At 40.6% G+C, this 25,992-nt stretch overlaps 1 protein-coding gene across 4 annotated transcripts in view; it reads right to left on the bottom strand.

Moving 5' to 3' along the window:
• Positions 1–25,992, bottom strand: part of NCKAP5 (NCK associated protein 5) — a 718,925-nt gene that overhangs the window by 307,697 nt on the left and 385,236 nt on the right. The window lies entirely within an intron of this gene.

Genomic DNA, 25,992 nt, shown 5'->3' with positions numbered 1-25,992 from the left:
CATCACACAATATGCAGAAAAGTGGGTTGCCAACTTCTACAGATGACCCCACCCCCTGTTAAGCCTGCTGGGGTAGTTTGACCCCCACTCCCTAATTATGGATTTGATCTCTGGGCACTGGTATAGTGGAAAAGATTAGACCGCAAGTTTATTTCAGTTTGTCATTCCTGGTCTCAGTATAAAACCAAAATACTTTCCAAATATTGTTCAAAACGAACAGCTGAACATATTCATACCGTACTTAATGTTATCCTGTTTATTCTGCAACAACCTGTCAAGAATAATAGCACTCTGAAATGCCTTCTTTTAATAGATGGTAATTATTCGATCAGTTCTGATAAGCCTGAAAATGCATTAAATTCCCTGTTAACACTGTTGTTGGGTTTTTTTTTTTGAGGTGGAAGTATCAGTGGGGAAAGGAACAAACAAGCTACAGGATTTCTGCAGCACAGCAACAGCATATCAAGGCAGACAACCCTTCATTTCCTACACAAAGTTGATATGGAGCACATAATAAGTCACCATTCGTTAAATGTGTGAGGCATTTCTAATAAGCTTTTGGAAAGCGTGCAGCTCAATGAACCATTTCAAGTCTCATCACAACACATTAGGAATGCCAATTACTGTATTACACATATTAATGCAAGTACTTGTTACTCATCTTGAGGAAGCACTTTATAAACGTAAAGAGAAAGCTTGCACTGGATTTCAATTTTTTATTTTAAACACTGGGAAGAATTAACCTCATGCTTTGTATAACAACGGCATCGGTCAAGGGGACTACTAAAAGCAAGTGAAAAATCTACAAGAGCATGCACACAGAGATGAACACACTCTACTCAAGTGAGCTTCCCCTGATATCACTGATACCACCTCATTTGCCCATTGTCTTACCTACCCCATGTATCATAAGGACCCTTTGATAGCAGTAGCAGAGTGCTGAGCTATCAAAAACTCAAGACAGCAACTGCAATGGGAGAAATTATTTGTCTGGCCCAGATCAAGCGACGGGTACAACTTAAGAGACGACGTTAAGAAACTTTGTGCCGGCCATGTGCAATCGGCCAGCCGGCAACTTGCCCACCCACCTCTCCCTTCAAACTTTGGTGATGTGTTAATGCATGTTTCTTTGTCACAGCCATTCAGAGGTTTTGCTCATGGGAACTGATCTGCTGGGGCTGGGGGGAGAGCTACGGAGATACCCTGTTTTTGTAAGAATGCTACAGCAAGAGGCCGGCTGCTCAGCTGAGCATCACAGCAGCTGTGGGGTGAGCTCCAGTAAGAGGCCGACCACCCAGTGGAGCTCCACAGCAGTGGCACAGGGCGTCCACTCAGCCACCAGGGTGGCAGGTGGAGTGGCTTGCCCGGGAGTCACCCCTGGGGAGAGGCTGCCCAGCTTCCAAATCAGATCAAAATCCCATGCTGCACTTCATGTTTCCTTCGGCACAATGAACGGTTGGCTATGGCCAAAATATTTTGGTCATGAGTGCAGTGTGGTTACTTGGGCAATGGCTCTGAGCAGGGGTGGTCCTGTCCTTGGGTGGCAAAAAAGACAACCTTGAGGTAAAATCATTTTAACCCAGTTTTTCCTTGCATATATCCTCTGTGTGATTGCTAGGATCCATTTTGAACATTCCAAAAAGGGAATCACTATGCTAGTCCAAAATCCGGCTCAATTCCTTGGATGTCCTCTTCTCTATTCCCCTGACCTAATCCAGACCATGCTTCCAGCCCCAGTTTGCTCCACCCCAGCTTTTCTCATGGGCCAATTTTTGTGCAATATCCCATGGCATATTAAAAGATTTGTGAACTATTCCATGGAATATTTAAAGCAAGACTATCTGCCAAGCACATTCCACGCAGCCTGATGTGTACATTCCTATCTCTTTAGTTTAGAACAAAGTGAATGGCAGTTAATGTAGTAAAAGCTAGAACATTAAACTGTTGCTGAGCTGCTTAAATTGATCAATGATTTCAGGCTTACGTCAAACTTTTTTCAGTTGAAGTAATTATATGTCTGCAAATGTGAAGCTGGGAACTATGTTGTTCATGAATTATGTTCATGAATTCAAACCATTTTTATAGAAAAGTTAAAAGGCCATAATCTTAGCCAGTAGACTAACAAAAAGAAAATTTAGCAAAATCACATTTATATTCCTAATTAATTTTATCTATTTTTATCAGCCTTTGTGATGTCTGTGGGAAGAAAAATAAAAAATAGCGTTACCTAGACTTTTGATGTCTGGCACACAGGATGCTTTTTGGATTAAAAGAGGAAACAGTACTACATTCTTAAGTAAAAAGACACAAACAAAATCCATACCCTGCTGTTGTGCCTTTACAAGGGCTGCAAAGGCAGCTAACAATTTAAAACATACACAATATTAACAATTTAAAACATACACAATATATAATTCATGAACATTATAAAACTCTGAAAATAAATCCCTTTCCAAAATGCCTTAATTAAAAAATTAATTTTAAAAAAAGTTCAAAAATAAAGTTAAAATACATATAAAGCATTTAATACGAAACATACAACATTGGTCAGGAAGGCAGGATCATTGTGTGTATGTTTTTATACTGGCAATAAACTGACTGATTGGGGGATCATTGTGGGAATGGCGTTAACAAACAAAAAAGTTTTTTGCTGCTGGTAGAAGATGGCAACAGAAGAGGACAAAGCAGCCTCCCTCAGGGAGAGTTCCAGAGCTTAGAGAAGACCTTCTCTTGGCTTGTTGCCTGCCTAATGTCAGATGGAAGGGGTACACAAAGCAGGGCTTCTGAAGATGACTCTAACACTTTGGCAAGTAGATGGGGCTGCATTTTGAGAGTCCATAACTTTGGACCCCTTGAACCAAACTTCACTAAACCTGGGTGATATCATCAGGATAATCTCTTGCTGATACCAGCCAGGTTTGGTGATGTTTGGTTCAGGGGATCTAAAGTCATGGATCCCCAAAGTGTGTGCTCCCATCCCCCATTGCTCCCATCCCCCATTTAAAAAGCAGGGTAGTTTTGAGTCACAGTGAACAGGCATGTTCATTCCAGTTTTTATTGTAAGATCCATTGTTTAAAACCCTTCTTTACAAAAAAAGCTAAGGTTTTTGTACTTTTAAAGTTATTGTTGAGACCATATTGTTCTTGTTGACCCTCTTTTCCACTTACAGAGCTAGTTTACTGTTTCTCTTTGAAATAAATATTCAAAAACATTTAACCTACTGATGCCTCAATTAATGTAATTTTATTGGTATCTATTTTTATTTTTGAAATTTACCAGTAGCTGCTGAATTTCCCACCCTCGACTTATACGTGAGTCAATAAGTTTTCCCAGGTTTTTTTGGTAACATTAGGTGCCTTGACTTATATGCGGGTCGACTTATACACGAGTATATACAGTATATCTTTCCCTGGAACTCCAGGAGGCAGCACAGAAACATTCATAGATGAATTTCATGAACAATCATGTCAACTTCTATTTTAATTGTACATGATAGTATTCAAAGAAATAATATCTTTCATTAGGATCAACACATAAACTGGTGAGGGCTCTTGTTCTGGGGGATATGCTAGCAGCATATTGGTCCCAGTTTTTAATAGGTTTGAAAATGTGAAATGAGGAAGGTGTGATGCACAGTGCATGATGTAAAACATATTGCAAATCCCACCGAGACCTCCTGACTTATAACAATAATCCTGTGATGTATGTTAGGTTGAAGAAGTCAGGGTAGGGATTCAAACCTGTCTCTCTCAGAGCCTTGTCTAGTACTCAAGTTACAAGCACACTAGCTGGAAGAACAGTCATTACCAGCTTTTTTATCCCAGTAGCTCTTGGTGCAATACGAAATAGGTTTCATGTGGTCTAATCCAACTGAAGCTGCATAGTGCCTCCTATATCACTTGTTAAACTTCATAGTTGGCTTTTCCCATCATGCCCTGAGACATCTCCCCCTCCTTTTAAAAATTAACAGAGGAAGAACAGCAGGGAAATTAGGTAAGGTTGCTCACTACTTAGACAGTTTAGCTGGTTGTAATAAAAGGTATTACGTTGCCATTTGCCCTGAATTCATATTCCAATTCACCAGCACAACTACCAGAAACACTGTAGATTTTAAGTATGCTGAAGTTCCTATTTCCATTGAGGAGACCTCATGGTTGGCACCACAGTTCCTAACGTCAGGCTGTATAATTATTTTCCCCTCTCTTCCCCCAAATTACATTTCTGAGAGTAAATTTCTTCAAATAGGAACTGTGTGCACACTGTTGAAAAGTTTGAAAATCTGTATTTTGTCTGTTAAATGTCAACATATATTATAAATGTAAATACTATATTTCTAATAAACCTGAAACACTTAATTATTCAAAAAAACAAGCATAACAATTCTGTACAGACATGTAATGGGATGCCCTTTCACTACGCTTATTTACCCCCATAAAAAAATTCTGGCTACAGGCCCACGAACACACAAATTTCCACAACAATGGAAAAGCACCCTCTTTACCACTGCTAGAAAACACAGCTAATATATTTTCTCATGACATCCCTCTTCTTCTGAGCTATACTGGTGCTTCAGAAATTTCATATCTACACCTGTAGTTCAGGCAACCACAGGGATTTCCAGTTTGTCTTTATCCCATGGTTGGGAATGTTGTCCCTACTAATATATTGACATAAGAAGGGTTTTTTCAGTACTTCATGGGACTGCTGGAATGGCCATGGAGTGATGGATGAATCCAACAAGGCGGATTACCGTTTAAAGGGAAACTGTTTAAAAGTAAACCGGTATGATTCAACATACTGTCTAGGTATAATTTATGTAGACAATTTGGAAATGGATCAACGCACCAACAACCACAGCATATAAAAATAGCTGGACAGCACTAGCAAAACCAGACACTAGCACAGGTCACAGGACTTCTAGAAAATAATTTGCAGCGACATTAGTTGATGGGGGTTACATGAAGCAAGATGAAAGTGTGACTTACTGTTTTGCTGCTACACTGTTTGGTTTGCAAAAAACTCTCACTCATCTTTCCAGTTTGACACTCTCCAGTATGGTTATGGTTCTAAACTACAAACACTGATGTATGACATCATTGAAAGGGGGAGGGGGGTGGAATTTGTTTACATATAGAAACGCCTCAGAAATCCTCAGTGTTTCATTAGATCAATGAGGTGTTGAAAAATGTTTATACCAACAATAAAATAAAGGCCGTTTAGACAAAATATGGCTAAGCGAGTCCAGCTGTGGTATTATAAATGGCACTTGTAAAACAGGTAAGCAAAACCTAGAGCAATAACTTCTTGTTAAAGCCAATAGAAAATGTTTCTAAAGAGAACAACAATTCATGATGATTTAAGAAAGGAATGTAATGTCCAGAACATAGCTTGCCATTTGCTTCTCCTGAAGTGAAGGCAGAAAATTTGACTCACCCTGAGAAAGAAGGAAAAGAATATTTAGGCAACATCTAATCCACAGGTCCTCCATTTTCTGAGTGTCTGAGTGTCCTTTGTATTTCCATAGGGTGAAAATAGCCAATGTTGATGGTGAAAGGTGTGAAAATGTCCAGTGGTACATTTGACTAGAATAGAAGTTTGGTTTTAACTGCCTATTGGCCCCATTTATTTAAACTGACAACTTTCCACACAATTTCAAATATCTGGTCACAAAGAGCCCTTCTGTCAGGGCCAGGCAGACCAAGAATCTGAAAGGACCAAGAGCACTTATCCTATGTTTTATTCTAATAGAATAATATAGCACCTATCCTATTTATTTAATTCTAATAGAAAATAAAAGTTCAGTACTTAAATCAGGTGACTGGAGCTATGAATGGACAAAACAGATCCTTCGACAATTTTGAAAAGAGCCCCAGAAAAATGTGAAATCTGAAAAAATACATTGGTTTTTTTAGAAACCTCAAACTGAAAAATACCTCCTGTAGCTTTAAGCAACAGATCCCAAAGAATTCCAGGCTTTAGTTTCTGTGAGGGGATGGGGAGAGACAGAGAGTTCTTTCCAGGCCTACTTTGACCTTTGTAGGACGACTCATTGGGCCCAGGCTAGGACTGTCAGCTCCAAGTTGGGAAATTCCTGAAAATCTTGTGGAAAAGTCTGAGGAGGGCAGGATTTGGGGAGTGAAGCGAACTCAGCAGGGTATAATGTCACAGACTCCATGCTCTAAAACAGCAGTTTTCTCCAGGGGGACTGATCTCTGGAATTCAGTTATAATTCTAGGGGACTTCTAGTTCCCACCTGGAAGGTGGCAATCTCTGGGTGACATTATACAACCCAAATTGCATGACTTAAGTAGGTCTGGTTGCTTGCTACAGTTCAACATCAGCCATCCTATGAAAGTCACTAGCGCTTCAGAGAAGATCTGCAAGACCCAGGTTTAAATTCCCACCTTGCTGTAAAATTTTACTGGGTAATTTTGGTCCAGTCACATAGTTTTAACCTAACCTACCTTACAGGGTTGTTGTGGTTATAAAGGAGGACAGGAGACTAATGTAAGCTGCTTTGGTGCCCCCCCTCCCTCCATGGAGAAAATCTAGCTATAAATGAAGTACATAAATAATCAACATAGCTGAAGATAGGAGGCAGTTAAAAGATAGGTTGGTGAATGTCTAAGGAGGCGAGAATGAGGAAGGAAAAGCCAAGAGGATATGGGGGTTGCCAGGGGAGAGAAAGGTGAAATAGTGTTGTGAGAAGGATACAGGGGGAATGGAGGTGCCACTCCACAAGTCCTTAAGGTTTGCCTACCAAGATAGTGGGCCAGAACCAGCACCACACAACTGAGCCACAGTTTTCCAACATACTGGCTACTGGGGGACTTAAGACAGAGAAGCATATAAAGTTAGGGTGAATGTTGGATAGGGTTGCCAACTCCACGTTAGGAAATTCCTAGAACTTTGGGGGATGGAGTCTGGGGATGGTGTAGTTTGAAGTGGAGATGGACCACAGAGGGGTATAATGCCATAGGCTCCACCTGCCAAAGTAGCCATTTCCTCCAGGGGAATTGTGGTTGCCAGCCTCCAGGTAGGGGCTGGAAATCCCCCAGAATTATAACTGCTGTCCAGATGACACAGATCAATTCTTCTGGGGAAAAATGGCTGCTTTGGAGGGTGGACTCTGTGGCATTATAACCTGCTGAGGCCGTTTTGCTCCCCAACTCTCACCTTCCCAAAGCTCCACCCCCAAATCTACAGGGATTTTCCAATCTGGAGCTGGCCACCCTAATGGAGAGCTGATCTCTATAGCTGACAGACCTCTTGTGACTCCAGGAGATCGCCAGGTCCCTCCTGGACACTGGCAATACTAGAGAGAGAGTAGGACAAAGCAAAAAGAGGCTAAAGGTGCTTTCAGAAAAGGAGAAGAGGAAATAGTGGTGGGGGGGAGGTAAACAAGATAGTCCTTCCAGGATCCCACTTGTTTATTACTATTTACAGATAATGGCTATCTCTCTCCACCCCCACCCCCACCCCAGTGTAGTGCAACACTGCTAGCAAAACTACTGGTCCTAATTATGTTTTTTAAAGGCTATATTGTTATGCCTTTCTTTCCTAGAAGTTACAAAATTAACTTACTTGGTTTTCCAATCACAAATGCTGCCTAGGCAGATTTCCCTGGTTTTCATTAATTCAATACGTCACTTCCTTTTTTTTTAGTAAAAGGCTGTCTACAAATGATTCCCTTCAAATGCCACTATCATCTTCATACGTTGCTTCATATTTGCAATGGATTCTGTTCAGGTGTTTTTGTTAAATAGAGCAAGTTTTAAAAGGTTTAACTTACAAATTTTCCACATTGTGATTTAGAACCAAACAATGTCAAATTGCAACATATTTTGTTGAACAGGAGTTTTAATTTGATACTTACATCGTGATTCTGTAAACAACCTAAAGGCAAGAATGAAAATGTATATACAGCACCTTCAAGAGGCAATATGAGAGAAGGGGGTTATGAGCTATTTTATATAGACCCCTCTTACATAAATCTGAGTACAGACGAGTTCATATTTTAGGAATGAAAAAGACTACATAGAAAATGCCAGGTGGCATTACATTAACACACAAACAGCACGATCCTATTGAGAAACACAGGTACCCAGTGGCAGAATATGACCTTAAGCAGGCCACTATAATCAGTAAACTCTAAGCAAGCCACCCTAATATTTGAAACACCACGAAATATTAGATTTGCTTCTAAATTAATTACACTCAGCATGATGACTTAATTTATCCAGATTAGTTGCAAAGATTCCTAGGGGGGAGAATCTAATCATGCCATTTTCCTCAGGAATGGAATGAAGATATAATTCCAAATGTCATGTCTTGGGCTTGCATGATCTACATTTTTATTATTAGATCAACCTAAAAAGTATAAATGGGATCCAAATATTTTATATGGGTTATTTTAATGTGGGAAGACATTATAAATAATGTGATATATATCACACAGGATTTCAATATATTTGTATAGAATCTGGCCTTTTCCAGTGCTGCACATAAAAAACCCTCAGGGCTGCACAAAAAGGCTTATTGGATCCCAGAATGGCTTTATAGCTGTGCTTTTCTTCTCAAAGATGTCAGAACCTCAAATGAACATTATGAAACGGAAAAATCCATTCATCCCCCACCCCACATACACACTGCCATCAACTACGTTCTCTTGAATTCTCATTGTAAATATTTTTAGGATTATTGGTACATAATGGTGCCCCTCCACTCATAGAGGAAGGCTTTCGTTTATGGAAGGGCTCTTCCTAGTTTTGGAAGAACTTCATCTGTAAATGATAAACCTCATCTGTGAACAGAATATCAGTTCTGGATCAAACCCCACATCAAGTGCTCTTCAATACCACCGAAGTTCTGAAAAGAACTTACTGGTCCTGGGGAGTGGGGGTATAGTCCTATGGGGACATGATAAATTTCCAGAATATGAGAAAGAGTGTCTTATCTTATGCATCTAACCAGGGAGACACAAGCCATGTAGGATTTTTAAAAATCACATGGCAAGGGAAAATGGGGAGACATCTCAACTTTGAGAACTCAGGTAATGATGGATGTTAACTACTGCAACTTGCTACTGAATGTAGCAAAACTGGATAGCATGTTTTCAGATTTCCTTTATATCTTTGCTCAGTCATATGCTTCAACACACCAGCCATACTTTTTGTTCACTAAACTTTTTATATTTTGAATGCTTGGAGCCTAATCTCTGTCAACAAACCACACCTTTCCATTTTGGCTATTTAAAGTATGTTAGCAGAAGGGACAGTAAGTAAGCTTGCTATTATTATTAAGCTTTCTTGAACAACGAGGAAAGGTGGGATATATGTTTTAATAACTAAATAAATTGCTATTACTTGAGCATAATAGCTTAAAATTGTGAAAGTGAAACAAACTCGCCCTATGCTACCTTGTAGGAGTGAAGCAGGAAATGCTGTAACTAGGTAGAGCCTCTAAATGGCAATGCAGATGTAGAGTATTAGATGTGCAAATTCATCCAGTGAGAGATGCTCTCTGATTTGCTGATGGCAGCAATTAAATTTGGTTTTGGCACTTCCCAGGGATCAGGGAAAGGGTATCACTAAGAACCTGGGGTGGCCAGGGGGTTTTTCACCTCCAGGGACCTAAAATAAATTCAAGTCTAGCTGTGGGTTTTCTGGGCTGTGTGGCCATGGTCTGGTAGTTTTGCCAGGAGTTTTTTTTTAAACTTAACACGTTAATTTTTCCACACTATTTAATATTTGTTTCAGTTTATAATAGATTACTCATAAGTAGAAAGTGAAATAATCTGCAAGATTTGCTGCCTCTGATTTCTAACATCCCATTTACAGTCTTGCAGTTTTCTTGTTTATAAAGGATGTATGCTATGCTAAAAAATGCTGCAGAAAAACCTTGTGAAAACAAACAAACTTATACAAAGACTACTGTTAGGAATCAAAGTCCTCTGTAGAAATCAAAGCTAAATTCTACACCAACGACAGAAAATGATTAATCCTCATTTTTTCTGTACAGTTTTGACAAAACAAATAACTGATTCACTTAAAAGTATGTACAGTATGCCTGCTATATCTTAACTGATAATTCCTCTTCCACCACAGGCAGTGGTGGATGGCACCCACTGGGATTGGTGGAATGGAAGGCAAGGCGATGAATGGTGGGTAGAGCCAGAATCAATAGTATGTAAATTATTCATCTTCTTCCCTTGCCAATAGTGCAGAAGGCAATGGCATTCAGTTGATATTCTAGAAACATTTTCCAGCTGTATAAAAGAGAGCATTGATCCCTATGTATGTGCTTGGCTAATGCAGCCTCTCTTTTTGGCATTGTGTTTAGAACAGTAGGCATACCCAAAGCAGGCATACTCTACCACACATCTGCCCCTCAAACCTAGCACTCACCACACTAGTTGGAAGTCACAATTTTATGCAACAAAAAAAGGTACATGAGCACTACAGGTTTCAATTTGTTCCACTCTCCAAGCTTACCTTGAAAACTCATTTTCTAGACATAGAAATTAAAGGCATTACTCATCACTGTATAATTAATTGCATACAACCAGCCCAAGACAGATTAAAGGTTGCTGTTTTTAGAGAGACAATTTTAAGAGTCCCAACACCTTTCCTTTTAGGGTGCAGTATTTTTCAGAAGTTCTGGTAAAAAAGGGATTGACTGGATCCACAGAATGCCTTTAATCTCCTTCTAAAGATGCAACCCTGTGCATGACCAATCTGAATTAATCATTACATATGTAGTGAAATTCGTTTTCAAAAAGTGTGTATAGAATTACAAACTGGAAAAGGTTTTGATTTCTTTGAGCAAGGAAGTTTTTGTTGGAAAGAGTCTCTTCCCTTAAGAACATCTTATATTCAACAACTAGAGAAGTTACCTGCCATCATCTTTCTTCAACTTGTCAGAGGCCTGAAAAATACTGAAGGACATTTCGTTCTCTTACATGAAGAGTGAAAATTATCTTTTAATTTTGCCTCAGGAAGTTTTCATTTTGAGAAACATCCCTGTATTAATCCTCCCTCCAGGGTTTCACTTTTACAAAGTGAAACCTTCTGTATTTTTTTTTTGGGGGGGGGGGGGGGCACACACACACACAAAGTCTGAAGTGAAATGGGCATGCATAAAAAACAAAACTGGACTCATTCTATTGGGTAGATCTGATTCAGATGATGGGTGGGGGATCTTGGTGATCATTAGGGCTTTGGTAATCATAAAATGTCTCCATCTAAGAATCCCCAATAGCTTTATGTTTCTTGCCCGTCTTCCTCCCAGGGGAAGATCAATACCAAGATCTCACAGGGAGCCATAAGGATGGCTGGCTACCTGCTCAATCATCTATTGTAGTGATGTGGATGGGCCTGACTTGAAAGAAGTAAAGCCCTAGAGAGAGACTTGCTTACTTATAATGCTGTGGTAAACAAAGACAAGACAAACACTGACTTAGCTGTCAGCTTGCTACTCTCTGGAATGTCTGCTGTGGATAGTGAGAGTGCTGGGGCCAGCCCAAGTCGGTTCAGCCGAATATGCAGGCTCCACCAACCACAGATTTAGCACACAAAAAACGTGATCAGTAAGGAACAATAAGAGCACTGTGACACAGAAGGGTAAGATGTAGTACTGCAGTCAAAACATTGTTCACTACCTGAGTTCAATCCCATTGGAAGTCGGTTTGAAGCAGTTGGCTCAAAGTTAACTCAACTTTCCATCCTTGAAAATTTGGTAAAATGAGTACACAGCTTCCTGCAGGTAAAGTGTAGATGACTAGGGAAAGCAATGGCAAACACAATCTGCCTAGTAAACATTGTGATGTGATGTAACCCATGGGTCATTAATGTTCCAATAATGACCCCATGGGTCAGTAATGCTTGCACAAGGGATTATCTTTACCTTAAAGGAATAATGCAGATTGTAAACAGGTAAACTCGGAAACACAATGCTGGCGCTTTATAAATTCATTGCCATTGCAATGAAAATATTCCTAGTTTGTTCAATACTTAGAGAAATTATAAAGAGTCACATTCAAAGGGAATTTTTGACATACAAAACAAAGTTGCACTCACCTGTAACTGTTATTTATTACGTGACTCCTGTGCAGACACACATTGTAGGCCCAATGTGCACATTTGCAGGCCCAATGTGAGACTACACAAAGACCAAAGATGAACATGTATTCCAGTTGCTCACTTGCAGGAATAGTTACAAAGAACAGGAAATGCTGTTAAAGAATTATGACATAACAACTAAAATGACAAAGATTCTATGGAGGATCAAAGAACCCTTTTTCAATGGCATTTTTGCATAGTTGTGGAACTGGAAAAGTAGATTTTAAAAGGCTGCAAAGTGTTTTTCTTACAGCAGAGCCAGCAGAAACACCTGATAAAAGCATAAAACTATTATAATAAAAGCCTCTAAAACTGTGAAGTAATGATACTTAAACTGTTCCCTACATAAACTGCACAGGGTATTTGTGAATGAGGATTACACTGAAAAGAAAATTTGGATTCGACATAAAAGATGACATATGATTATGTACATTGAATATCATTGTAAATTGTACTGCACCTCATAGTTGCCTTCAAACTAATTGTTTGCTAGGTATCCATTTAAAATCTATAATCAATGTTATCGTTTTCTTCAATTTTTTATCTTTAATTTTTTCCAGTTCAGTCTGGATAGGGCAAACCTTTTCTTTAAACAGCATTCTTTAAAATAGCATCCTCCCGTTAACAGCTTTTTAAAGCATAAATTCTGCTAAACAGAATTTCAGAATGGTGCTCTTTTTTTCAGTATTTTGGGATGTATTCGTTACAATTCCTCTTTCTGACTGGGATAAATGACTTCTCACAAAAGGATGCTCAAGAGCAGAGCTGCTTTTTTTTTAAATAAAAAAAGCATTAGCTTGGCCCCATACTGTGCATCTAGAGCCTCTTTTGCATGAAATCTTCATTACTTATCTGTTTCTGTTGCACAGCACATAATGCATCAAATTTAAACATTTCCCCTAGCCATATATCTATAACTTTCTCACTTACTAGCAGAAAGAAAACACTCTCGCTAACCACTAGTTCATGTCTGATTAAGAATGTGCCGCACCACCCTACTGCCTCCAGAAGGTTTTTTTTTGGCAGCACAGGGAGGCAAAGAAAATGGAGATAAAAAAACCCACCACCAGAAAGCCCTCCCAGAAAGGAAGTGTAACTCCAAATCCCGGGCCACAACATACCTGACCGCAATGCCAAGGTGGAAACTGACTAACATTGGCAGCATCCCCAGGTACACCTTGGTCCACCCACCCCTGCACTGGCGTCTGAATATACCAGCGTAGCTGCACAGCAGCGACCATTTCTGGCTTTCACTACCACGACACTGGGAGATGGCTGGATGCCAGAGTCCTTACCCTCTCCACCAGCAGGGGTGCTTTTTGGATGGGGCCATTAGCCCTTAAAACTCCACAAAAGTATCATGTGATTATTGGAGTTTTCTGATTTGTAGCTGGTAAGTCTGCAGTTAATATTTTTACACATTTAGCAAGTTTTTCCCCTAAAGGAAGGAAATATAAAAAGAATACGATCTGAAAACTTAAAACACCTTTAGTTTCAGAGCAATGAAAGAGGTAGGCAATACTTATCTCTCTAATTAATATAAGGTATTTTATATTTAAAAATTTAAAAGCCACTTTGAAATTTTTATTAACAAGAAAAGGAGAGGGGAGAAGGGGGGGAGCACTGATTACAAAGTTTCAACACACACACATACACACAAAGAAAAAAGCCAGAATTCAATGACATAAACAAAGCTCATCGTTCCATAAAATCTGTCCTTATATCTTCTTGATTTGTAATCAGTTCTGTAATCAGATATTTCAGTTTTGACATGAAACCAGTTTTCCATACACTCATCATCCAGCGATTCATATTGGGGTCTAATAAGTTTTCCAACACAACTTTACACATTGTCTTGCAGCCATTAAGAGGCACATTATAAGCATTCCATCAGAGGCGAGCACACAACATTTAAGTGCCTATTTAATAATGCCTTATCTAATTATGACACTATGAATATTTTGGAGATGCTGCTACATTATAGCAGTTTTTACCACATGTCAAAAAATATACAAACGCCCGATTCAACTGCAGATATTTTCCCTTTTGATTTCTAAACTATCAGCTTTTTTAACAAAAAACCTGCCAAATCAGAAGCAACATGAACACATGTATTATGTATTGTTATACATAACTGCACAAAAAACACTTTCAGAATTTTTGTCTCTTTGAAATAAAACATCTTTTACCAATACTGGTCGTTTCCCCACTCACTGTTTGATGCAGGCTACTCGCGGCAATTAACACAGGGTCCAGCAGCACTCCCCACCACACCAGTGGCGACAACGCAGCCACCCCGATTCTGCCACTCTCCTACCCCATCAGCGTGCATCATTTCTGCTCCTGGATGGAAAAGCACCTTTTTGAAAAGGTGCAGTGGGGAAGACCGGGGGTGACTCCGGGGTTGAGTTTCCTGCCCCTGGTAGTGACGTGGAGCCTTTTGCCCAATAAGGAAGCAGTGGGTTGTGTGTGAGGCGCGCACAGTCATTTTTTAAAAAATTGTGGAGCTGAGATCGACGTCTATTTGTGGCAATGTGGGGTCAGTTAACAATCCAAGGGAGCACTCACTTAAAGGCTATTATTTATCCCCTTTTGCAAGTTGAGCTTCTAGTCCCATCAGGGATGAGTAATTTTTTTTAATCACTCCTATCCAAAGGCAGCAGGAAAATTATTCTTCAACTTTCGGTCTTGGCCCTTTCCGTGCTGCAAAAGCGGATCACAATATGTTTTTCAGCAGGGATGATCTCCTGCTTTGGCTGGCAGTCATTCCTCCCCCGCCTTCTTCTGCGACCTATGTATGAGAAAGGGAGCAAGTAGCACAGCACAGAGATAGGAAGAGGGCAAGGCGACCCCCTTGGCACAGCTTTGCGGGAAGACGCTGGAGCCACCCGATGGGCACCCTCGCCCACTCCACTTGCAGGGCTCTGTCTCTGGGGGCGGGGAGCCACTCCGGGAATCTGGCTGAGGGAAGGAGGGGGGCGGAGGCAGCGGGAACGGCCATTGAGAACGGGGCATGCGCATGAGGCCCGGTTTCCTGGGAATGCACGTGCACATGGCCAGGGGGGAGGAAAGCGGGCGCTCCTCCTCCTCCAATGCTAAGTGTGTGTGGGGGGGGAAACCACATGGCAGCTGAGCCTGACCAATACCCTGCATGATCCCCTCCCCTTCCAGGCTTTGCTGCAGGAGGGGAGGGCCGTTCGGGCCAGACTGGGAGGGAGAGAGGGAGGGAGAGAGGGGACGGATCATGCTTTCCCATGCACACACAATCCCCCCTCTTCTGCACGGGAGCCCCTGGATACAGCAGCCCCCTCCTCGCTCTTTTGCGTGGGGCCATTGGCGACGCTGGGATTGTGGGACAGACTCACTCCACTAGCTGCCTGTTCACCCTTCCCGCCCCTCCAAAGCTGCCTGGGCTTCGCACAAGGCTTTTGCAAACCAGGACCTTGGCAAGAATGCCCCCCGCCCACCCCCAGTGTGTTCTACTGAGCACTTGTTTGCTTTGGGACTGCAGATTAAATGCCAGAGCTGTCAAAAGTATATAGGCAATGCAAAGTTTTTCTCAGCCATTTCCTCGACTCTTCGTTTCTTCATTGTGTCGCACAGGTGTGGATCCAACAGGGAAAAGTAAAAAAGTCCCACCCATCAGCAGCAGCAGCCAGTCAGGAAGCCCCTAAGCAGATTGAACAGCAGATTTGCGAGCAGTGGGGAATTCAGCCTGGCTGCTGCGTCGCCTGGAGAAGGGGTCGTTTATCTGCAGTTGGGACCATGAAACCGCGCTGAAAAGGTCCTGGTTGTTCCCCAAATGGTTTGACTTTACTACCATTTTTGAAGTGGGGAATCGACCACTATCAGAACCTTATTTGCCTTCCATAGTTCACAAAAAACCTTCTTTTCTTCTTTATCCATTTTGTGTGCACATACTATAGTCTATTTTTTTTCATTTTAAATGTAATGTTATATAATTTTTAAAATATTGGTTTGGATCCTGCCAACCATTTCCATGGATAGAGGGATTTCAAGAGGAACCCCTGCTGTCTCTCTCCCTAGACAGCCACTGGCCTCACCCATCTTGATCTTCCTTCCAGCACAGAATCAATGAACTGATTGCACTCCTCTCTGTCTCAGATAAGTGTCTGCCAGTCTGATCCTTGGGAAATCCCGAAGGATCTTCAAGCAATTGCTGGCAGGAGTCTGGGTAAGTCTGGATGGGCATCAACTCTGGACACTCCTCACTGGACAGCAAAAAACAAAATCTGCATGCAGAGTACTCCAGATTGTATCCATAGAAGCAGCGGCTTTGGTGCCTGGATCTTTTGATAAGGGTAGGAAGTTGAATTCCCATCCTACTAGTATAACCCAAGCAAACCATCATCCAAAACTGGCCTGGTTCCACAAGTTATTAGATTAGCCAGGGCTCCTATAAGCTACCTCCCAGCTCTCAGCAGCCCTGCCAACACCAAGAATCCATGCTATTTAACCCTATGATGTAAACTGGGCCATCTACTAAGGCTATCTCACTAAACTATCAAGCAATCCTATCTGCAACCCCAACTTCAGAGAACAGGTACTCCTTGTATTGTTACTCCAACTTCAGCGAACAGGTACTCCTTGCATTGCTCCAGATGACACTATATATATCCATATATATATCCATATCCATATCCATATCCATATCCCTATCCATATATATCTATCTATCTATCTATATATACATATACACATATACACACACACACACACACACACACACACACATATATATATACATATACACATATACACACACACACACACACACACACATATATATATATATATATACATATACACATATATACATAATATATCCATATATCCATATATATATATCTCCATATATATATATATTCCCAGCAGTGTAAATAGGAACTGTCAAGTGTTTTACCAGGGTGTGTGTGGGTGTGTGTGTGTGTGTGTGTGTGTGTGTGTGTGTGGGTGTGTGTGTGTGTGTGTGTGTGTGTGTGTGTGTGTGTGTGTGTGTGTGAGTGAGATCTGTATTATAAAATCCAATAAAACAATGGCCTTGGATGGCTTTGTAAATGTATGGCTTTGGATGGCTTTGTTAATGTATTCATACGTGTGTGGATGTGAGTGAGAGAGAGTGGCAGGGGGGAACCCAGTACAGTCTGGCCCTGTGCCATTTTCATTTTGCTAATTGTTGCCCTCCATCTCGTAACTGGCAGTCATCTATTGGCATTAACATCAACTCAATATAATATTTTGTGGGACACAAAGCAGATCCAAGTATAATCACTATAGCTTAAAGAAAATGGAATTCACATCACTACTAATCAGAACACCGATTCATTCCGAATGTCTTTGAAGGCTCATATAGTACCCTTGCCAGGAGGGATGTATCAGTTTAAAAGAAACAGCATTTTAAAGCTAATTAAGAAGCAATCTTGTCACTATCATTTGCCAGAAGACACTTTAAAGATACCAAAGAAGTGATCTTGAAGACAATTACCTACCATTTTGCCTTCCTTTCATATGAATGTAGCCATTGTGTGTGATTTATTTATTTATTTTTAAAGTTCACTATGGACTTCAAAACTAAAGAATGCAATCAGACATCAAGTGTAACCGCCATTAAAAAAAACGTTGACAAGTTTGAAAGAACACCTTGGTCTTTTCTGCCAATTTCATTCTCATGTCAAGAAATGTGGCTTAAACATTTACTCTGTATGAATGCAGGCATGCAGGTTAACTAGATGGACAGCCCTATCCCAAGCCCTCAGTGGTGGGATAAGGCACTGCTGAAGTGCCAATAGGGTTTTATGGTGGTGCAGGGAGCAAAAAATGCAAAGAACCCACCTCTCTGCTGCCGGAAAGCCCTCCATAGGATTTATAGGACTCATGCCACCCTGAAGGCCAGGATGCCATACTTCTGGGCACAAACCCCAGATGGGAGCCAACTAATGTCAGCTCTGTCCCTGAGAACACCCCAGCTTACCCCCCACCCTCATGCTGGGGTCTGACTGGAATGTTAGCATAGCCCTGCTGTGGCTCAGACTTCCATGTTTTGCAGAAGCAAAGCTGAGGAGCAGCTGGCTGCTGGAAGGTCAATCTCCTTCACCAGAGTAAGTGTCCCAGGGAGGGCAGACACTTTGGAGCAAGGCCACACTGCTTCCCTAAGCCATTCCTCACCTCCTGCCTAGTGGGCCTGTTAGCTTTCCAGGGTTTACTCTAGGTTTTAAATTACAGTTATTGGAGAGAAAACTAAGTTAGGTTATTTATCCAGTGCTTTAGCATGTCACAGGAACTAGAGGCTCTCCAGGTGTTCATGAACTACAAATCCCATCAGCCCCTGCCAGCATGGCCCAGAGTCAGTATTGAACTGTGATTCTTGATTACAGAAGGCAGGCATAAGAACATGTGCAAGTTTGGCAACAAGTCAGGTTCATACTTTTTTTTTGCTTAACTATGGCTACATTATTGTTGCTATTAATTAAATTTTTATTATTTATTACATTTCTAGATCGCCCTTCCACTTCCTGGCTTGGGGTGGGAAACAACATAATTATCACATAACATAGAACCAATAATAATATCTAAAATAGTCCAATCCTATAGTTTACACTAACAAAAGTAAAAAAAGGTGACCATACAATTTACAGTTCGCCTAAAAATTCCCAAACGAACAAGCTTGGCTCAGGTGGGATTCAGTCCATCTGCCTCAACACCTCCATCTCTCCAAAATAAATTATTAAAAAGTGGAGCGCAGAGAACTGGTAAATATAATTTCATATATATGTGAAAAATTGTATGACATTCCATACTACTATGGAAAAATATGAAAAATGAAATGTCTACACAACTACATTATGTTAAAAGAAGATTGGCAAACACACTAATAACGTCTAATAATTTTTGTGACTTAATCTGTCTCTTATGGCTCTATGAATATGTGTTTGTGGGAGGGGAGCAAGGGGCGTACTTTCATACATGAATGTGTGTCCTTTTCAATACATATAAATTGGGTGGTATGAAAATGTAAAATCATCTATGAAACACTCAATAGTCTATGAAAACACTTTATATCCTACCTTTCACTGTAATGGGACTCAATGCAGTTTACATCATTAAATATTCAAATGAAGTTCACACAGGCCAACTCGAATCCCAAATTAAAATTTAAAAAGGGGTTAATAGATAATGTAAATATTTACCTGACTTTAACATGGTGCTATGTTGATCTACTGCTAACTCGAAATTTATTAAGAGATCTGAATCAACATTCTGCTAAAGGGTCTATTTCTTAGCTTTATGTGGCTTAGCATGATCTATCACAGAGAGCTGCAAGGTCTGCCACTCTTATCAACAGAAATCACTTTGTAAAAATATTTATTATTACAACTCTTCAACTGTCAGGTTAACATGATTAGCTCATGTGTGTTCTGCAATTATCAGGAAACAGAATACTAAACAGTCTGTAAATTAGGTCTTACATTCTAAACAGACTAACTCGATTGAAATCAACAGGCAATGAACTTAAAGCCAAGAAGGCAGAAACACATAGCAAAACATATCACCAAAATCAGTCCATTCACAAAACAAGATAAAACCAATTAATGAAGGAATAAAATTAACTCTTTTAAAGTATAAGATCAGGAAACTGGACCTACTATAGTAATTTGGTTAATCGCTTCACTGTATGCAAAGTAATGTCCACAAAACGCACAAAATTTTAATAATCTAATTTGTATTCCTACTAAAGCTAGACAAAACAACACATTTTTCTTGTATTGTCAACACAGTTACACTGCAGTGCTTCAACTTAAGTACTGATGGGAAAATAAACATATATGCACTCAAATGCACCATTTATTTATTTAAGCAGTTCCATAGATAGTGATTTACAGAAAGTATATAATCTAAAAATACAAAGTGGGGATAGAATGGAGAGTGGCAAGGGTTCCAAGAGATAAATTTCATCTAACACACTCAAGTAATTTCTTTCCATCCTTTTACTCCCTTTCCATAGTTAAATGCTACAATGTACATTCACTGTATTTATATTCCCGTAAAACTATGAAGATGTTTCCATGATGACAGTGCAGGATTGCCAACAGAAAAGTTTTTTTTTAAAAAAAGGCAGTTGAACTGATGGAAATCCCTGAAATTATATCAGTCCTCGCTAGGAACAATAGGAAACTCTGTGGTTTTACCATAGAATTTCTGCCAGTTCTTTGAGAAGTGTGATGATACTTCTGGGTTTCCTCAGGACTTATGTCACACATCACCTTCATCCCCCTTGTCCACTCCCCCACCCCCCAGTATACTGTTGTTTCCAAGTTATGCCTGGCAACCCTTTGTCAGTATGGGGCCCTGATTACAATATTATATCAGAACAGTGACTGTCGGACTAGGACTGGAAAAGCCAGCATCCCACAAGTAACCCTTGCCCTTCTTAGATTATAAAATCTTGCTGGAAGAAAAAAGAGGCTTCACTTAAAGTGAAGCTGTCCTTTACATAAGGGGTTTTTTCCTTGGTGCATTAGAATGCTTTTATTAAACTTCTGGAAAAAGTCTACCTTGCCTAACAGTTACAAGAAATATTAATTTATTGTGATCAGGTGGCTACATGGGTGGCAGTAGAATAATTCAAGGGTTTTTGTTTTTTTGCATGACACATCTTTCCTTTAAAACCTAGATGGTTTAAAAGGGGGATTAGATAGGTTCACAGCTCCATCAATGACTACTAGCTATCTACATGGCCATCCCCATGTCCAGAGAAAAAGAAGGTCATATATATATAAAAAGAGTAAAGATTCACAAAAAGGTCATCTTCTAAGTTAGCAGAAGTTTGCCACGCCAAAGGCTGGAGACAGTTAATCTAGGGTGAAGTGGCAGTTAACCTTTACATGATTGGTGAGTTCAACTGTAACTCTAGACCAATCAGAGGTAAGGAAAAGTATCCTGTTGGATGTATGCATTGTATATGCTACGCCAAGTTAAGATAGTTGAGATAGAGAGTTGAGTCTGAGGCCCTTTCCGCACAGGCGATTTACAGCGGCCCAGGAACAGCAAAAACGCCATCCCTGGGCGGTTGTTCGCACAGGCAGAGCTGTCCTGGCCACCCGGGAGCGGCGTGAAGCCACTCCTATTAACCTTGCAAAACTAGTGAGGTTTTTCTAAAGCACCGTCTTCCAGTCGGCGTGGTGTGAACAGCACCGGTGGGAAGACGCTGCTTTCCCCCTCCCCTCCACTCACTGTCCTGTTCTTTGTCGCTATGGAGGGCTGCAGAGCCCTGCCCACGCTGCCCTCCAACTCCTGGAGGTCGGAGGGCAGCATGGACGGGTCCCTGCAGACCTCCAGAGCAATGAAGAATGGGACAGTGAGTGGAGGGGGGCAACTGGAGGTAGCTCTGTACGGAGCCGCCTCTCTGGCTGAGGGGAAAGTGCTGGCCGCTCGCACGCTAGCATGCGAATGGCCCCTGAGCTTCCGCCGGCATAAATTATGCTGGCGGAGGCTCGGATCCGCGCGTGTGCGGAAAGGGCCTGAGTTCTGTGTGTGTTCAACTTTGTTATTGCTGAAGAGTTCAGTATAGCTTTACAGTCTTGTATAGCATAGACTTGTGTAACCTTGCAACTGCTAAAGTAAAAGCCTTCCTATGGAAAGAACATCTTGCATGGAGAGTATTCTTTTCCAAGTATGGTAGGAGGTTGCAGTGAGTGCAAGAAGACTATAGACCTTCTCATCTTGCCAGAGTAGCTCCGCTTTAAACTCTGCTGATAAAGAATTCCACAGTTAATAACTTATTGCATAAAAGAATATTTCCTTTAATCTCTCTTGGATCTATCAAAAGTACTATCTACTTTTTCTACCTCATGCATAATTTCATAAACCTCTGTCAAGTCCCCTGTCACATATCCAGCATGCTGGGGCCTAAAAATTGAGATGTGAAGGAAACTGTAATACACAAGGCAATAGATGATCAGTCCATGAAGTGAATTTTAGGCAAAGGGGAAAGGGATAGGGATGGATATTAGCAGCACAGTACATGGAGAACTGACCTGACTTAGTGACAGATTGAATATAAAGAAGACATTACAGTAAAGAACGTGGAAGAAAAAGGTTCATTGTCTAAGAACTGAGCCCTTTATTGATTAGCTAAACAATTACCTAACAGAAATAAGTTTATATACTGAAAAACATATACTGAACAAAAAAATGGAAGGTAACTTTTTCTTAAGGGTAAGAATTTAAAATTCAATAAACAAATGGGGCTACATTGTTACAATGGAAAGCAATCTTTTCATCAAGCTTGGAAATATTGAATCCACTACTAAATTACAGGTCTTCAAAAATACAGGAGCCTAGACATTAATACACTGAAGCCATACAGCAATATTGATTCCAACTGAGCAATTCTAGCTTCAGCTACTTGTAATCTTCTCAATTATAAGGAAATCCGCAGAGGTTACACTGAATTCATTCACATACTTACATATGGAAACCAATCCCTTTTAAAACACATTATTTTCTCTTCTGAAACAACGCCTGTATGGGTGTTAGGTGCACACCTTTAGTTTCCAAAGAACAGTATTTGGCAGAATAAAGCGCATCTGAGCTCTATCTATTTTACTGAAAGAGATTTAAGCACATGCTTCACATAGTTCACTATGGAACTTAATGTATAAAGTTTATATGCTAAAGGGATATGAGGACATCAGTCTGATTCAGAGATAACAACCTTGAAACTTAGGGTTGTATTCAGGCATTATTTATTTGTTTGTTTTACAAAATTTGTACTCCACCTTTCTGACTACATAAGGGCCACCAAAGCAACAAAACATATATAATAAAATCACACCTTAAAAACCATTTAAATCTGCCAAAGCATAATTAAAATAATGAAAACTAAAGCTAAAGTACATATAAAACATACAAACAACAATTAAATAATGGGCAGGAAGGAGGGATCATTGAGGGAATATCAAATTGCCCTTGGGGGAGGGCGGTATATAAATTGAACAAACTAATAAATAAATGAAACGAAACGCTGGTGGAAAATGGCGAGATGCAGTAGCGTAGCGCCAAGAATGGAGTGTGCGTGATGCACCGGGCGCATGCTGGTGAGGGGGCGTGGCATTCGCGTGCCCCGGGCACAGTTTCCCCTCACTCCAGCCCTGCTATTAAGAAGACTCACTCCCTGGTTGCTAGCATCCTAATATCAAAGGGTGGAGGCACCTGAAGCAGGCCTCCGATAACGACCTCTGTGGTCAGATATGTTCATAAGTTAATATATGTTGGTCCAAATCACATATGGCTTTAAAAATCAATGCCTTGAATTGTGTTCAGAAGAAACTGGGAGCCAGTGTAAACTAGTCAAGACTAGTTTGATATGGCCTCGACGAGTCACTTTAGTCAACATCCTGGCTGCAGCCCTCTGCACCAACTGAAGTTTTCAAACATCCAGAGTATTGCAGTAATCTAATCTAGTTGTAACTAGGTTGTGTTCCACAATGGTCAGATCTTTTTTATTAGGAAAAACTGTAGTTGAGCAAAGTGGTCACAGTGGGCCACTGAATAGTCCACCTCGTCCAACAGGTTAGATCCCAAATGACTACCTAGAACAGCTCTGCTATTCAGATGCAATGGTGGCACAAAAGTATTGTTGTTTCTTGGTTGCCATCATCAGTACAGAGTACACATTAAAATGAGCTTTCAAGTATGTTTTAAAGGCTTCATCCCAAGTCTCCCTTCACTGTTGTTCTAGCTAACTCCCTTGACTTTTGACCCACACCCCCAGCCCTCATATATTCATTCTAGAAGCCAACCATGGCATTGACAAGAGCACTAACTATATCAACAGGAAATTCCTGTGGGACCATAAGAAAATAATTTGGATCAATGCGGCTCTGGCGAACAGATCATTTTAATATAGCCCTGCAGATTCTTGGTATCCTTGAAAAGTTAAACCTGAACAAACATAGTATATATCTTGCTACATTCCCTTTGAAGAATTCAGCAATTCAGCAAAACAAAATTTAGGATCCCTGATAGATGGACAACTGTAGCATTATTTATGTTTTTAAAATTAGAACAAATGGATTAGAAGACGAACATTCCAATATTTAGTGTTATACACAGACTGATCTCCAGTTTTAACAATAACACACTAAGTTCCAATCAAGGATGATGTTTATCATATAAACTGCACGCAAGAAACTGCTGGAGAATATTTGCTCTGGAGTATAAAGATGATCTAATAGATTTTGTTTTCCCAGGCAACCTGAATACTCTGTGCTATTCATGAGTCATGCTGAAAGAAACAGGCAGTTTCTATTTGTATCCTAACAATAGGTCCTTGACTCCTACAGGGAAAAAAACCCCACCATTGCTTTGGGCAATGTTACATACTGCTGGCATCCTTCAGGCAGTCTTTCCAGCATAGCCTATCAACAATTATTATTATGCAGCATGATTGGTGGTGTACATCAGTTTCTCTACATAATTATATGTTTAATTAATGACATTGTTACTGGCAGGACTGCAGCACCGTATAAACTTTGGGATTATACAGGGGGGAAACAGAGAGAAAACCAGAAATGGTACAAATTGAAATTATTTCCATTATAATATGGTTTTAATCACAAGCATCTATCTGCATTTTTGCAGCATCTGTAAATGGAAGTAACATTGTGCACTATGACCAAAAATAATAACATTAGAGGGGCTTTTTCTGGCTACACATTATAATAAGTAGACACTAATTGTTGCTAAATTGCAACAAAATCTCCATGGAATTAGATATTACATTTACATTAGGATCAAGTGGCTTCAGCTTGATTAATAACTCAGCAAAACCCTGCCAGGAGAATGTAAATGATTAGCTACTTAAGGACAGATTTGTATGTCTTGCTATAGCTCCAACTTTATGAAAAAGCTTGTCAACTCCCGATCCAAGAGTATGCCTGGTTCAGTAATTGGTTTTAATTGCCAAGAAAAAGTTTTCTAGGTGTACCTTCTAGGATCAAAGAAACAAGAAAAGCCACAGCTATACACCACTCCCATGCTTTAAAGTTGTTAGTCACAGCAGTACTTTCAGAACATGGGCACTCCTATCACTTATACAATAATCTGATATCTGAGGGGTTCTCTAGTGCTGGCTACATGTTACGCTCACCTTGTAAGAGCAGCTCCACTAAGTTAGAGTTCTGTCTAAGAAAGCTGAAGGTGACCGATTAACAGCTCAGCTGTATGGAAATGAAAATCATGACCCATGTGCTTCTGAGTTCAGTTTAAGGTGCCAGTTATGATCTGAGCAGCCCAACCCGGGGGGGGGGGTGTCGAATCCCCCTCTGAATGAAGTGTGGGCTTAGGTCAATGGAAGTGCCTTTCACCAGCATCCAGCCACTGCAGGGCCCTGGGACACCTGGTCCCAGCACCCAGCTCTCCACCAGAGCTTCCCCATGCCCCAAGCTATATCAATGAGCAGGGGTATGGTGGAGGTATTCCCAGGGGTGAAGTTGACCTTAGTTGGCTTCCACCACCACTCTATCCCACTTGCTGCAGTGAGGCAGGGCTCAGTCACATATTGTGATTTTCATGGCATGTTTACACTTCCCCTGTCAGGCAGATAAAGGTAAGTTTTTTTCCTTTACTTTTTGGGGTTTCTGTGCTGTGGGAAAGCAAATGGGCGGGGCAGAACAGGAGCAGTATCATCCCCATCCACATGTCAGTTCTGGATTGGGCTGTTAAGAACTTCATAGCCTAGGATCTACCTATCTAAAGGACCATTTCCTCCCGTATGTACCCATAAGCCAGCTGCAATTAGGTTACTCTTTTCTATTTGTCCCCCTGATTAAGATAGCCTGCCTGGCATCA

Source organism: Sphaerodactylus townsendi, linkage group LG02 (assembly GCF_021028975.2).
Source record: "Sphaerodactylus townsendi isolate TG3544 linkage group LG02, MPM_Stown_v2.3, whole genome shotgun sequence".
NCBI lineage: Eukaryota > Metazoa > Chordata > Lepidosauria > Squamata > Sphaerodactylidae > Sphaerodactylus > Sphaerodactylus townsendi.
This window is presented reverse-complemented; position numbering and strand designations above follow the sequence as displayed.